This window comes from Neophocaena asiaeorientalis, unplaced genomic scaffold, assembly GCF_003031525.2.
Source record: "Neophocaena asiaeorientalis asiaeorientalis breed wild unplaced genomic scaffold, Neophocaena_asiaeorientalis_V1.1 scaffold268, whole genome shotgun sequence".
In the NCBI taxonomy this organism is placed as follows: Eukaryota; Metazoa; Chordata; class Mammalia; order Artiodactyla; family Phocoenidae; genus Neophocaena; species Neophocaena asiaeorientalis.
The window spans coordinates 221655-237845 of NW_020173979.1; the positions used below are offsets into that span (position 1 = coordinate 221655).

General features: G+C 48.9%; 1 protein-coding gene across 1 annotated transcript in view; it reads right to left on the reverse strand.

The window, feature by feature from the left end:
- The window catches only part of HRH2 (histamine receptor H2), a 46659-nt gene extending 30738 nt beyond the window's left edge, over positions 1 to 15921 (reverse strand). Inside the window, exon 1 of the mRNA XM_024753388.1 lies at positions 15771 to 15921. The gene's annotated coding sequence lies outside the window, so the exon portion shown is untranslated. The remainder of the gene's footprint in view (positions 1 to 15770) is intronic.
- Positions 15922 to 16191: the final 270 nt, after the last annotated feature.

The window sequence follows — 16191 nt, forward strand, 5'->3', positions numbered from 1 at the left end:
GAGGTGAACAGAATTAAATATTGTCTGGAATTGGGGGCAGGTTCTGTAACTGTGACTGAAGAGCCCCACCCACCCTTTCTATGTGTGTCTACCAGCCCAGAAAGGGATGGTGGCATCAAAGTAGACATTTTCTTATGGTGAATGTCATCACTCGAGCATCACGGTGAGGGGGAAGGTGACCTGGACCAGAGGCCAGGACACTGACCTTTTCCATTTACTGAGCACCCACAGATAATTTAATACCTTTGTGAGGCAGAGATTATTATTATTCCCATTTGACAGATGGTGAAACTCAGGTTCAGAGAGGTTAAGTCACTTGTCCGAGAGCACACAGCTGGTAAAGAGGCAGGCAGGGCTTTGACTGACTCCATAGTCTCTGAGTGTCCAAGCCAACCACCCCTCCAAGACATGCATCTAATCCAGTTCATTCGCTGACTATTTGTGCGACCAGTTCTTTTTGTGGTGTTTTCTTTTCAGTGAAAGACCCCAGACCATCTACCTGGCTTCTGCTAATGGCTGATATGGGAACCTGAAGCCGCACCTGGTGACAACAAATTCCCTCGGTCACTGCTTGTTTAAGAGAGTCTTTATTTCTCCTTCATATATTTTTTTTCAATGTAGGTGAAAGGCACATAACGTAAAATCAAAGTGTACAATTCAGTAGCACTCAGTCCATTCACAATGTTGTGTAACTACCATCTCTATTTGCTTTTAAAACATTTTCATCACCCCAAAAGGAAACTCTGCGGCCATTAAGCAATCACTCCCTCTCCCTGGTCCCTGGCAACCACCAACCTGCTTTCTGGCTCCACAGATTTGACTATTCTGGACATCGTGGGCACAAAGTGCACGTAACTTGGGACTGAGGGAGGATCCCTGAGTCTCTTATCTAGCCTCTGCCTCCCCTTCATCCACCTAGGGGATCAGGCTACATATTCAAGCATCGTCCTGGACTCCTGTCTTTCCTTCATCCCCAGCATCCAACCCATCAGCAAGCCAGTGGATCCTGCCTCTGAAATACCTACATCTCGGATGCGGCTACTTTCCTTGGTTGCTGCCGTCCTGGTCCTAGTTCAAGCCAGCACCATCTCTTGCCTGGACTTTTGCTTCCGACAGGCATCCTGCAACTCCCTTCAGTCCCCAGCACCACCCTCCTGCTTCTGTCACGCCCACACTGTCCCTTTACACACTCCCTCTGGCTCACAAGGCCCCACGCGATCTGTGCCCCACGCGATCTGTGCCCCACCTCTCTGACCTCCCTCAGGACTCAGTGGCTACCTGGCCACAGTGCCCCTGCCCCAGTGCCTTGGACATGCTGCACCCTCCTCCTTGGGGCTCTGCCTGTGATCTGCTGCAGATGTGGACGTTGGCACCTTGAAGCAAATATCAGTTCTGTGGAGGGGGTCCTCCTTGACCCCCAAAGCAGCTCCCTTGACCTTCCATCACATCCCTGCCATTTCTGCAGAGCACAATTTTTCTTGGCTTTTTTTTCTTGCTTCCCTATTTGTTCCCTATATCTCTCTCCCAAGTGGAATGTAGGCATCGTGAGGACCAGGATCAATTTTTTTGTTTTTATTTTTTTGCGGTACGCGGGACCCTCACTGTTGTGGCCTCTTCCGCTGCAGAGCACAGGCTCCGGACGCGCAGGCTCAGCGGCCATGGCTCACGGACCCAGCCGCTCCCGCGGCATGTGGGATCTTCCCAGACCGTGGCACGAACCCGCATCCCCTGTATCGGCAGGCGGACTCTCAACCACTGCGCCACCAGGGAAGCCCCAGGATCAATTTTTTGTTCCTGGACAGGCACTTAATGGGGGCTCTTAATTTATTAAATAAATTAATATTTATTGGATTGACTGATGTATACTGAAAACAACCATCATAATATAATATCCTATTTATGGGGCGCTTGGAAAGTGTAGGCAATGTTCTAATTATTTTATATTATCCAATTTAATCTCTCTGCAACAACCCTCTTACGTGGACACCATTACTCGTCTCCATTTTATAGATGAGGAAATTGAGGTTTATGGTGTTTTGTAACTTGGCCAAAGCCCATGGCCAGCAGTGGACTGGCAAGTGTGGGAAAGACCTGAGGTGGACTTTTCAGGGCAGGGGTTGGACAGGGCCAAATGAAAATTCTACCTTGGTTCTTCTGGGGGAGGTGAGACCCTGGATCACCAATGTTTGCAGCGGGGGGTCTGAATCTCTGACACCCAGGGGCAAAACTCCCCTGCGGGGAGGGGAGGGGTGGAGAGGGCACTGGGCTGGGAATTTGGACCCTGAGTTTGAGTCCCTGGTGTGACTCTGACTTGCCATGTTACCTCCCACTAGTTTAGTACCCCCAGTTTCCTCAGCAAAAAAGCTTAGAATATTTCAAAGGTTTCCTCCAGCAACCTGATGTGTGTGTGTGTGTCTGGAGGGGGTGGGAGGGAAGGAATGAGGAGCCCCCAAAATAATAAAATAGGAGGGCTCTGGGTAGAAACAAAACTCAGTGGTCATCTGGTGTTCAGGAACCCCTTCTATAGCAGCCCAGAGAGGCAGTCATCCCTGATTGCCTTGCATACTTCCAACGATGGGGGGCTTACTATCTTACAAGTTATTTGCCACTCAGTCATGGCTATTTAAAAACCTTATAGAGCCCTACGTATTCTTTTTTCTGGAGGCATACCCCATACTGCATAATAAATGCATTGTAATATCCATAGAATACATTTCATAGAAAATAGGATTCATATTTAGCTGTTCAGTATAATGAGCTGACACTGACTAGCTGTCATAAATTTCCAATTAAACAATTATTACTTGAAATTTTGTGGGGTCTTTTTTGTATTTTAGATCTGGTATTTGTGTGTGTGTGTGTGTGTGTGTGTGTGTGTGTGTGTGTGTGTGTGAGTTTGCAGACATTTTTGTAGGCTCCTGAAAAGCTCTGAAGGCCCAGAGAACAAATCTAAGTCCCTTCCTCCGGGCAGCCCCACAGAGCTCCCGAGTTGTTGCTTCTCTATGGATACAAAAGCCCTCAGGCCCTCCAACTGGACACATCATTGCCATTGTCACTGCCAGTATTGCCCTCACCAAAATCACTACCATCATCACCACCACCACCTTCATCACCACCAGCGGCGGCAGCAGAGCTGGGCACCAGAACCACCCCCAGCAACATCATAGCTTCCTTTCTCTCTGTTCTTCTTTCCCCCAAACTCACTCCAGAAAGGTGTTGCCCTTCCAGCAGGGTACAGCTTGCTCTTACAAGGCGAAAGTCCTGAAGCCGGCTGGGTCACCTTAAAGATATCCACAGCAAACAGCTAACGCTTGCCAGGAACATTCACACACACTGGTTATCTTATGTAATCCTCTTTGCCCTCCCCCACTTTCCATGGCCCCTCCACGGGCTCATTACCTCATCCTGAGTCCTGCCGGAGAACTCTGTAGAACCGCCAGGGCAGAGTCACTATTACTCCACTTGGCAAAGATGCCACAGAGAGGCCGAATGCCTGGGCCGAGGCCACACAGCTGGTCAGAGGCGGGAAGAGCCCTCTGAGTTTCCAACTGCCAACAGTGTACCCTGTCCTAAGCCTCCTGTGTTTCCCAAACCTCATGCGTTCAGGTACCAACTCCATGATTTTTGCCAAACCCACAGTTCTATTTTGTACTTAACATTTTTCTTTAAAGTGATGGAATTAATTGCAAACGGAATTGTTTTATCATTACAGTAACCACCAGAATCACTTTCCCTCAAATAGATTACCCTGAAAATAAAGGCAGTGGAAACACAGACGATGCTGTTACATTCTGCGTAGCTACTGCTGCCTGAAAAGCCCGCCTAACCCTCTCCTGATTAGAAAGGCTGTGCTATAAGGCATTAAAGACAGATTAGCACCTAACTGATAACTTTCTTTGACACAAACAGGAAAGCCTGAAGGAGAACCGAAAAGCAAAACCCCGTTCACTGTATGATTGGATGGTTGTTGTTATCTGTGCCACTGACCACCCAAGTCCACTTCAGGACCCCCAGGACTGCCTGCCCCACGTTTAAGGGAGTATTTTGCTCATGTCAGGAAGCTAACACCGTGTAGTGGAAAGGAACCCGGAACCAGTCAGAGGCTCAGTTTTCCCACCTGTAAATGGGCATAAAAACACAGCATGTGATGCTGGGAAGATGAAATGTGAAGGCAAGGGGATGGCACTAGAGGCGTGATGGCTCCTCAGTAAATGTCCCTCCCCTCCCCATGGCCATTCTCTGGTCTTCTTATCCTCCTCTAGTTGGGTGCGAGAGAAGGCACCCAAGTAAACACGTCTTCATCTGTAAGAGTCTGAGTACAGGGGCGGTTCCCGGAGTCTGAGTTTGGGGCAGAAGGCTTCTCCTCCCAGCGCACCCCTCACCCCACCCCCATCTCAGCCTCCAGGACCCTGATGAAAATCAGGTCTTTTCCAGCAGCTGCTGCGGGTTCGAATCCCAGCTCTGCTACTTGCCAGGGAGGCACAGTTAGCTGGGTGGCTCTGCCTTGAGCCTCAGTTTTTCTTCCTGAGAAGAGGGGATAATAATCCCAACTACACAAGGGTGTCGAGAGGCTTGTGGGGGTTCAGAGCAAGGTGCCCCTAGAACCAGCTACCTGGGTCCTATTCGGGCCGCACTGCTTCTCTCTGCAGCCGTAGGGAACAACGGCTTGCATTCTTCCCACCTCAGGTTCCTCACCTGGCAGAATGGAAATAACAATAATCCTCACATTATCTGTCTGTTGTGAGGAGTAACTGGGCAAATGTGTGTGAAGCCCCAGCGCTTACCAAGCCCTCAGCAGGTGTGAACGCTCTACGGATGTACAAGCACTCAGCACGACGCTGGGCCCAGAACCCGCCTTCCTGCAGCTGCCCACTGGCCTCCTGGTCCCTTCGCCTTCCAGGACCTCACCCACATCCCCTCCCTCAGCTATGCTCCCCCAGCCCCCCAGCCACCAGCCCTGGGGGACCAACTCACGGCTACTCAGCTTCTGCTCTAGATGCCAGGCTTTCTGAAGGTGCCCACTCAACACAACTCCAAAGACATACAAAACTGTAGGTTTCACTATTATTCACGATAGGTGAATACCGCAAATGACTTTTACACGGTCAAAACTAGAAGAACAGTTGAGTAAATGATGCCGTAATGGAATTACTAGAGCTGTTGCTAAAACATTTTGGAAACTATGAAATAAGGGAAAATGCTTATATTTAAGTAATAAAACAGCAGGATTCAGATTGTGTATAGACGGTGACTGTAACTATGCCTAGCCTGTTAAACTGCAGGGGAGAAACACAACAAATAAAATTTATGTGTAGGGCTTCCCCGGTGGCGCAGTGGTTGAGAGTCCGCCTGCCGATGCAGGGGACACGGGTTCGTGCCCCGGTCCGGGAAGATCCCACATGCCGCGGAGCGGCTGGGCCCGTGAGCCATGGCCGCTGAGCCTGCGCGTCCGGAGCCTGTGCTCCGCAACGGGAGAGGCCACAGCAGTGAGAGGCCCGCGTACCGAAAAAAAAAAAAAAAAAAAAAATTATGTGTAGAAGGGTAGGCTGAATGGTGATAGTGGTTTTCTTTGGATGGTAGTACAATGATTTGTTGCTGTTTTCTTCTACATCTCCTTATTCAAAATCTTCTACACTAAGAATTAATTCTACAGGGACTAAAAATCAACACCAAGGGGGCTTCCCTGGTGGCGCAGTGGTTGAGAGTCCGCCTGCCGATGCAGGGGACACGGGTTCGTGCCCCAGTCCGGGAGGATCCCACGTGCCATGGAGCAGCTGGGCCCGTGAGCCATGGCCGCTGGGCCTGTGCGTCTGGAGCCTGTGCTACGTAACGGGAGAGGCCATGGCAGTGAGAGGCCCGTGTACCAAAAAAAAAAAAAAAAAATCAACACGAAGATGCAAAATTGTGTATAATATGCTCCCCTTATGTCAAAGGTGAGAATACATATGTACATAGACATGTGTTTATATATGAAGTGTATATGTTTTCGGATAAAGAAAATCTGAAAAGATACATCACAACAAAATAACAAAATTGACCCCCTCTTTTGGGCAGGGCAGACAGGGCCAGGGTGGAGGGGGCCTTTGTATACTGTACACCACACGCCTTTGTATGTTGCACTTCTGAACCGTATCAGTGTTTTATTTAATCATAAAGTGTAAAGAAAAAGGCCTAACTATCTAATAAACCTTTCGAAAAAGGCAGTATTTCCCCAAATGGGGACAGGGTGCTACTTAAATAAAGGAATCTGTGCTGGGAATGAATCAGGGGCAAATGAAGTCAGCTGGGGTCTTACTGTGGCCTTGACTGAGCTCCCGGGCGTGTGCTGTGACTGACAGGGGCTATGGATTGCAGGGCTTCCAAAAGGTCAAATAAGGTCCTAGAACCCTCTCTCTGCTGCCCGCCCCCCCACACCCAGCCCTTTTTTTTAACCTCCCCTGAGAATGATGCTCCCAGGACCCGTTGAGGGAATGCAGGGCAAGGGAAAGGCACTAAGGCAGAGAAAGTTAGGAGGCTGGTTCTGCCTCCCAGATCCAAAGGCCTCCTGACCCAGGTGGGCTGTGAGTGAACTGTCTGCACCCTCTGTGGGACTGTGTGGGTGCGGGCGTGGTGACGCAGAGAGAGGATGCGTGCCTGGGCCAGAGGGGTGGCCACTGTGATCATTATGGGCCCAGTGCCCCCAGTCACCACATTCTGCAAGAGAAGCTGGAAATCTGGCTTTTACGTGAATTCTTCTGGCTTTAAAATAAAATATCCAAACTTTTCAATGAAACCTCATTTTTAAATGTTGGCTCTTTTTTTAAAAAAACAATATCTTAGAGTTCCCTGCGCATGTCCTCCACCAGCTACCGTCTATGATCTCGGCACGCTCCCGGCATTCTCGCAGAGCAAGGTCAGACCCCAGGATTTCCTTGCTTCTCTAACCACCCTCCCACCTTTCATTATGCCTTTGAGAATTCTGCCCTAGACCAAATTCATTGGTCAGTTGTTCGGGGGGCGGAGTCTGCCTTCTTCCTGGTTGAAGATGAGGCCGACATTTACCCATCTCTGCCCTGGAAGTCGGCTAAGGAGTCCAGGAGAGGGGTGACTAACCCTAGCAGTGGGCTCTCTCGGGGGTAGTGAGCGCTCTGCGTCTGGAAGTGATGGTTTAATAGTGCTGTAGCCGGGACTTCTGCTCCGGCATCTCACAGCCTCCCGATGCCAGAGTCTCTGCCCCTTCTGCCCTCCCCCGTCTCAGTTTCCCCTCCCCTCCTATCAGGCCCTCTGTGCTCCAGTCAACCAGAAAGCCTCACCCTTTCCTTAACTCTCGACATTCTCACACCTCCGTGCCTTTGTACATCCTGACCCCTGGGTCTGGATCACCCTCTCCCGAGGCCTCTATCCTGTCTCTCAGCCACCCGGAAAATGCCACACTCATGCACCAGCTCCCGCAGCGCCCGTGCCTCCTTCGTCATAGCTGGGACCCCTGGGAGGCTGGCATCAGCTCTTCCCGTGTCGTGCATTATTTAGACTCTCCCATCTCCTTCACGTGCTTTTACCTCCCAAACAGCTTTTGGATCTATTGTCTTCTCTCCAGCTGCAGCATTTCAGCCTTTACCCCTGCTCACCTGGACAAGAGCAAGGCCATCCCGATTAGGTGCCTGGCCTCCAGCTCTCTCCTCAGCCCCACCTGCCTTCTTGCTGTCTGAAGAAAGGGCATTTTCAGAAGTGCAACCTGATCGCCTCTATCCTCAGCCTAAAGTCTCTGCGTGACTCCTGCAGCCTACAGGGCAAAGTCCAAACTCTTCAGCTTGGCATTGCAGGCTTTTCATGATCAGGGCCCTGGCAAATCGAATCCTCCGTTACCTCCTTCCACTGTCCCTGGCGCCTCAGGCAAAACCTAATCGTTCTGAATGCCCTGAGCACACCTGGAGGGTTCGCAGCTGTGTCTCTGCACACCTCTTTCCCCACCTTTAGTACCCGGACACCCTCTGTCTACCTGCTGCACTCCATTCCACCCGAACATCCAGCTCTGCGAATCCTCCCCCGATTCCCCCCAGGGCAGTGGGTAATGGAGTCCCTGAGGTTTGCTCATGGCTTCAGGGCTGCATCTGTCCCACTGTGGGTTACACGTCCGCCTTCCCCACTACACTGGAATCTTTTGGCAGGTGTCACATTCATCCATCTCTGTGTCACACTGCGCAGGACTAGGCACAAGCAGCCCCCCGGGACCGAACGGCTCTAGTGCTCAGAGAGGGTTTGGAAGTTAGAAGATTACTCTCGTGGGAAAAGTGGGTGACTCCAGAGCTGAAAGTGGCCAAGCTGGAGACCTTGTTGGAGCTGTTGACAGTTCTTCCTGCTGCTCCTGGAGGCTGGGCACCAGGTCCAGGCTGCCACACGCTCCTAGAGACTGTCCCCACGGGGCTGGCGACAATCAGTCACACCACCTGCTCCGTTCCGATCCGTGACCAACTTGGCTCCAGACAGCTCTCTCTCACTGCCACGGCGCCAAGCCTGCGCCCTCCTGGCAGCACTGCCACGGGGAAGCCGGCATCAAAGAAGGGCAGAGCTGAGAAGGCCCTATGAGATCAGCCAATACGGCCCCCTCTGGTTTTCAGATGGGGCATCTGGGACCCAGAGAGGGGCATATGCTTGCCCAGGGTCACATGGGAGGCCAGTTCCTCTGGATCTTACCAGATAGTAAAAAGAACGATCAGAAGAAACCTTGAGATGTGCTAGAAAAGGCCTAGGGGTGGAGGGAGTCCCTTGAAAGAACAGTGAAGCCCTCTCTGAGGCTGACCCCAGAGCTGCTATGCAAATGATGACCTGGGCAGAGGAAACAACCAACCTTTCGACCAACCGTGCAAAGGTCTTGCATGGGGACCAGCTTGCTGCTTCGAGGCCAGCGTGGCCAGAGCAGAGTGAGTGAGGGGAGATGCAGTAGAAGGCGGGGACAAGGCCCAGTCCCGTAGGGCCTGTACACCTTAACGGGGTTTGCATTTCAGACTAAGTAAGGGAAGGACGCAACCAAGTTTCAAAAGATGTTTCTGATCTGAATAGACGGTGCTGCAAACAAGATACACAAATGGCCAATAAGCACCCGAAAAGATGTTCAAGTTCATTATCCGTCAGGGGAATGCAAATCAAAACCACAGTGATATCGCTTCACACCCACTAGGATGGCTAGAATCCAAACGTCAGATCGTAGGCCGGTGAGGGTGCGGCGAAACTGGAAACCTCAGACACTGCTGGTGGGAATGTAAAATGGGAACCCTGCTTTGGAAAACACTCTGACAGTTCCCCAAAGGATTAAACACAGCGCTATCATATGACTTAATAATTCGACTTTTAGGTATATACCCCAAAGAAATGAAAATGTATGTCCTGACAAAAACCTGTACACAAATGTTCAGAGCGACATTATTCATAGTAGCCAAAAAAGTGGAAACAACCCAAATAGCCATCAACTGATGAATGGATAAATAAAATGCGGTCTATCTGTACAATGGAATATCATTTGGGCCATAAAAAAACAATGAAGTACTGACACACGCTACAACATAGATGAACCTTGAGGACATTATGCTAAGCGAAATAAGCCAGACACAGAAGGCCACACAAGCGTATGATTCCGTTGGTATGAAATGTCCAGAACAGGCACATCTACAAAGAGAGAAAGTAGATCAGTGGTTGGGTGGGAGCAGGGGTGGATAGGGAGTGACGGCCAATGTTTACAAAGTTTCTTTTTGGGGTGATGAAAACGTTCTGGAATTAGATAGCAGTAATGGTTGTACAGTTCTGTGAATATACCCAAAGCAACTGACTTGTATAATTTAAGGGGGTGAATTTTCTGGCATGCGATTTATATCTCTATACAGCTTTGATGTTTTAAAATAAGAGACTGCTCTGGTTGGTGGTGGGGAAAGAGGGGCAGCAGGGAGGCCAGACAGCCAGTAATGCAATCACAGGCTCAAAGGAGGCACTTAGTAAATATCCATGGTTCAGGAAGGCCCTTCTCTCCTGAGCCAGGGTTTCTCAACTCAGCATTGTTGACATTTTGGACAGGTTAATTCTTTGTCATGGGGGCATTGTGGGATGTTTAACAGCACACCTGCCCTCTACCCGCTAGATGTCTGCACAGCCCCCCCACCCCAGTTGTAACAATCAAAACTATCTCCAGACATTGACAAATGTCCCTGGGGACCAAACTGTGCCCCGTTGCAAACCACTGTTCTAACCTCTCTTACTCACCTGGTGGATTCCTGCTTATAATTCCAGAAGCATTTCAGATATCATCTTGTCTGGGGAGCCTTCACCCTTCGTCCTCTGAGGTCCCACAGTTTCCTAAACAACTCCACCTGCCTGAAAGCCCTGAGGACACTGTTTACACACCACTCTTCCCCACACCCGTGTAGGGAGGACATCTTATGTACCTTTGGGTCCCCAGCATCCAGCACAAGCCCTGGCACTTTGGAGGTCACTGCTGTGCCATTTCTTTTCTTTTAAAAAAAAAATTAATTTAATTATTTTTTTCTTTTTATTGGCCATGCCATGCGGCTTGTAGGATCTTTTTTTTTTTGACATTTAAAAAAAAATTTTTAATTGAAGTATAGCTGATTTACAATGTTGTGTTAATTTCTACTGTACAGCAAAGTGATTCAGTTATACATACACATACATTCTTTTTCATATTCTTTTCCATTATGGTTTATCACAAGATATTGAATATAATTCCCTGCGCTATACAGTAGGACCTTGTTGTTCATCCATTCTATATACGATAGTTTGCATCTGCTAACCCCAAACTCCCACTCCATCCTCTCCCCACGCCCCCAGCAACCACAAGTCTGTTCCCTATGTCTGTGAGTCTGTTTCTTTTTCGTAGATACATTCATCTGTGACATATTTTAGATTCCACATACAAGTGATATCGTGTGGTATTTGTCTTTCTCTGTCTGCCTTACTTCACTTAGTATGATAATCTCTAGTTGCATCCATGTTGCTGCAAATGGCATTATTTCGTTCTTATTTATGGCTGAGTAGTATTCCACTGTATATATGTACCACATCTTCTTTATCCATTCATCTGTCAACGGACATTTAGGTTGGCTAATTATAAATAGTGCAATGAACATTGGGGTGAATGTATCTTTTCGAATTATAGTTTCCTCCAGATATATGCCCAGAAATGGGATTGCAGGATCATCTGGCAACTTTATTTTTAGTTTTTTGAGGAACCTTCATACTGTTTCCCATAGCGGCTATGCCAATTTACATTCCCACCAACAGTGTAGGAGGGTTCCCTTTTCTCCACACCCTCTCCAGCATTTGTTATTTGTGGACTTTTTAATGATGGCCATTCTGAGTGGTGAGAGGTGGCACCTCACTGTAGTTTTGACTTGCATTTCTCTAGTAATTAGTGATGTTGAGCATCTTTTCATATGCCTATTGCCCATCTGTATGTCTTCTTTGTAGAAATGTCTATTTAGGTCTTCTGCCCATTTTTTGACTGGATTTTTTTTTTAATAAATTTATTTTTGGCTGCGTTGGGTCTTCGTTGCTGCATGTGGACTTTCTCTAGTTGCGGAAAGCAGGGGCTACTCTTCGTTGCAGTGTGTGGGCTTCTCATTGTGGTGGCTTCTCTTGTTGTGGAACATGGGCTCTAGGTGCATGGGCTTCAGTAGTTGTGGCACGTGGGCTCAGTAGTTGTGGCTCACGAGCTCTAGAGCGCAGGCTCAGTAGTTGTGGTGCATGGGCTTAGTTGCTCCATGGCATGTGGGATGTTCCCAGACCGGATCAAACCCACGTCCCCTGCATTGGCAGGCAGATTCTTAACCACTGAGCCACCAGGGAAGTCCAGGTTGTTTTTTTGTTATTGAGTTGTATGAGCTGTTTGTATATTTTGGAAATTAAGTCCTTGTCGGCTGCATCATTTGCAAATATTTTCTCCCAGTCTGTAAGTTTGGACATATTTTTAAGATAAAGCCAATGGTATTTGATGATGCATTGCATGTGATATATGAGAAAAAGAGAACTTTTAAGGATGGCTCCAGGAACCATACTCAACATCCCGTAACAACCCACAATGGAAAAGAATCTGAAAAAGAACACATGTACATATAGGTATCTGAATCACTTTGCTGCACACCCGAAACCAACACAACACTGCAAATCAATGACACTTCAACTTAAAAAATTGATTAAAATTTTTTAAAATAAATACAAAAGAAAAGGATGGCTCTGGGATTTTCAGTCTGGGCAACCAAAAGGATGGAGTTGCCAATGAATTGAGATGAATAAGAGAGCAGGTAGGTCAGACTTCGGGGAAGGACAGGAGTTCCATTTCTGACATGCTAAGTATAAGTCAGAGTTCTTCAGAGAAGAGAAACAGAACCATTAGGAGATATATATAAATATATATATATATATATTTTTTTTTCATGGCTGAGTAGGTATTCCACTGTATGTATGTACCACATCTTCTTTACCCATTCATCTGTTGATGGACATTTAGGTTGCTTCCATGTCTTGGCTATTGTAAATAGTGCTGTTATGAACATTGGTGTTGATGCTGCCATCTTTATTTATTTATTATTTTAGTTCCATGACCAGGGATTGAACCCGGGGCCCACAGTGAAAGTGCCGAGTCTTAACCACTGGACCACCAGGGAATTCCCTGAGCCATTTCTTTACCTGTAAAGTGCAGAGATGCATTGCTTCCCCCAGGGTTTCTGTAATAGGTACTAAAATGTCAGCCAATGGAGTCTGTTGACACTTCCTGGCTCTGGCTAGGAATGTAGACTCTGAATTTAGATGGCCTGGGCTTGAATCCTGTGTGACACTAGGCAAGTGGCTGAAGGTATCTGAATCTTGGTTTCTTCTCTGTAAAATGGGCTATTGCTAGTACCTGCCTCATAGGGTTATCACGAGCACACAGTAAGAACATAACCAATGCCAGATATTAGTGGTATTAAAATTTTAGTATTCCTTCTTCCTTCTAAGGTGCCTGCCAGACCTCAACACAGAGGTGTCCTTATTACTGACAAGCATCCATGCGCCAGCCCTGTCCTGGGTGTTGGCCAGGAGGAGGTGGGAGAGGGTGGGGTCTATTGTCATTAGAAGTCAGACAGTTCTATGTCTGCTAATTATTATAGTATATGCTCATTGCATCAAATCTGGAAAGTTCAAAAATTATAAAGAAAGAATAAATCTCCCACTGGCAAACACTGTTAACACCATTTGACTTATCTCCTTCCAGTCTTTTTTATGTGCTTGTCACCAACTTGTGACTATGCCATATATACGCATACGCATAAACATAAGCATGTCCCCGTCCACTAAGAACTGTCCATTTTTTCTTAGAGAAGAGACTGGTGGTGGCCAAGGGGGAGAGGGTTGGGGGAGGGATGGAGTGGGAGGTTGGGATTAGTAGATGTAAGCTGTTGTATATAGAACGGAAAAGCAACAAGGTCCTACTGTATAGCACAGAGAACTATATTCAATAGCCTATGATAAACCATAATGGAAAAGAATATTAACAAAAGAATGCATATATCTATGTATACGTATAACTGAATCACTTTGCCGTACTGCAGAGATTAATACAACATTGTAAATCAACTATCATTTAAAAAAAAAAAAGAATTTAGGCTTTTAGCCTGAGATGGGTGACCATTCAAGTTTGTTTTTTATTTTAATACTGTAGCAAAATAGACATAACATAAAATTTATCATTAAAAAAGAAAAGAACTGTCCATTTTTAGTAGCCAATGGCTGTCCCATAGTTTATTTATCTCCTACTGTCAGACATTTAGGTGCTCTCTGATTGTTGATGAATATCTTTCCAATTGAAAGAGCCTTTGTCCATATTTCCATCCTTTTGTTTGGATGTCCTCCTCTTCTCTTAAAACATTTTTGGCAAAGGAACCTCTCCAGCCTGCTGGGACACACATTTTCCCATAGCAAGGAGACCATTTTCCCATCACCAGAGACTTTCTCCCTAAGCTGAGCTAAATCCTTGGGATTGGGACTTAATCCTGTTTCCCTTTCTCTGGGGGCGTTAGTGGAGATGGACATCAGCTGGCCTTCTTTTCTCGTTGGACACATCAGCTGGTAGGGTCAGTTGCATTAGTCATCAGGGGAGGATGCAGAAATTGTTCTCACAGCCCAAAGAAGTCTAGGCTAAGGTTAATTGAGGTGAGGTGAACTGGGTCAAGGTGGTAGAGGAAGGAAGAGAAGTTGGTGGGCTGGAGTGAGTCAGCCTGGTGTCTGCTTCCTATGTGGTGTTGAGTCGTGACCTTCCCTGCTTCCAGACCCCGAGAGAAATCACCTGGCAAAGGCACGCCCCACCCCACTGCCAGCCTTCAGACCCACTTTCTCCAGTGATTATGTAGCAGCTCTTCCTATTACATGTTTGACAAGAGACCAACTAACCAGGTGCCAGGAACACCATTCACAGTCATATTTTGGGGGTGGTTTTGTCCCTATGAGAAGCACTGTACAGTCAGGCAGAGCTGGGGCCAATCCCAGGGCAGGCACATCCCACCAGTGTGACCCTGTGGAAATCACAGGCCCTGTGAGCCTTGATTTTCTTATCTGCAAATTGGGGTTGAACGGCGCTGGCTTCCATGATTATTGTGATGACTGCAGCCAATACTGTACACATAATGCTTTGAGTACCAGGCCTTCACGGGGCAGGTGCAAGAGAAGCGTTCTTTTCTCATTCTGTTCAATCTCCTCATATCTCAAGCTAGAGATGTCAATAAATCTAATTTACTAATTGCCTTTCATAACCTCCAGCAACAGGAAACTCATGAATAGAGAGGAATTCATAACTTTCTATCACAAATAAAGAAACTGAGGCTTGGAGAGATTCAGCCAGGAGGCTTTACTGGACATAAGCTGTCATCTCAAAGATTTCATGTCTAAAAGAACCACCAAGATGTACGTCTGAGTTGGGGAGTGGGACCCCTGACACCACCGCCCCCCATTCTCTGGGCCCGGCTTCATGCCCAGCTGGACCACTAACCATCTCTGGCAAAGGAGACCAGAGAGGACCTGGCACGTACAAATGAGTTCCCAGGAGGCAACCATCGCCAGGACTCTGGCCACGCGAGTTAGGATATGACAGCTGCCACAATGCTCAAGGTCAGCTGTACTACTTAAGAGGCACAATTGGATTTCCAAGCCGCTAAGCCAAGGCGAGGCCACTTGCCTGGCTCATCCTGGAAGCTCCAGCCCCCCGGGCATCGGGCATCCAGGAGGACGAAGGCTGCCTGAGGAGCCAGGGGTCTCCTCCCCGCCCACCCCCTGCGCCCTACCTGCTTTCCTTAAGCAGAAAGTCGTGCCCTGTGCCCACAGACACATGGCCCTGAGAACACGCCAGCGCCCAGACCCGGGAACAAAACAGGGGCTATTTCGGCGAAAGTGGATTTTCCAAATCCACCCCCAAGGGGGTTTGAGCGCACATCCACCCGACCCCGCGCCCAGAGTCACTGCTGCAGGCCGACCAGGGTTGCATCCCGCGCTCGCAAGGCGTCCCAGGGCGCCACCCCCCGCCCCCGGCCCCGCGAGTCACAGAAGGTAACTGAGGCTCGCCAGCGAAGCGACTTTCCCAAGGTCAGGCACAGTCAGCGCGCGCGGAGGGGCCGGGGTTCGAACCCGGGGTCAGAGTCAAGACGGCGGCGGCGAACCGGGAGCAGCCGCCCAAGGCGGCCCCCCTTCCTCACCAGCGCCCGCCAGGGGACCCCACCCCGAGCTCAGGCCCCGCGGGGAGGCGGCGGCGGCGCTACCTGGAGCTGCTGCCGCTGAAGTGGCTCCGCTCCGGCTCGCCTCCGTCCAGCGCCCGCGCCAGAGGCGCTCCGGCCAGGGATGGAGCTGGCGGTGCGCCCCGCCCGCGCCCTGCGCCTCGCCCCCACTTCCTCGTCTCCGCCTCCAGCTCGCTCCTCCTGGCTTCCAACCGCTCCTTCCCTCTCCAAGTCTCTTTCTCTCCTCCTCCTCTCTCCTCTCTTTCTCCCACTCCGTGCGCGCGGCGCACACACACTCACATTCTCTCTTCCTTGGCTTTTCTCCCTCCCCGCACGCTCTCCCACATCCTCTCTTTTCCTTTCTCCTGGACCTTCTTTCCTTCTCTCTCTGGCTCTGACACTTTCCCTCTGCCTTTCTTTCTGTCAGGCTGCCCCCTATTTCTCTGGCTTTCCCCCTCCTCCCTCC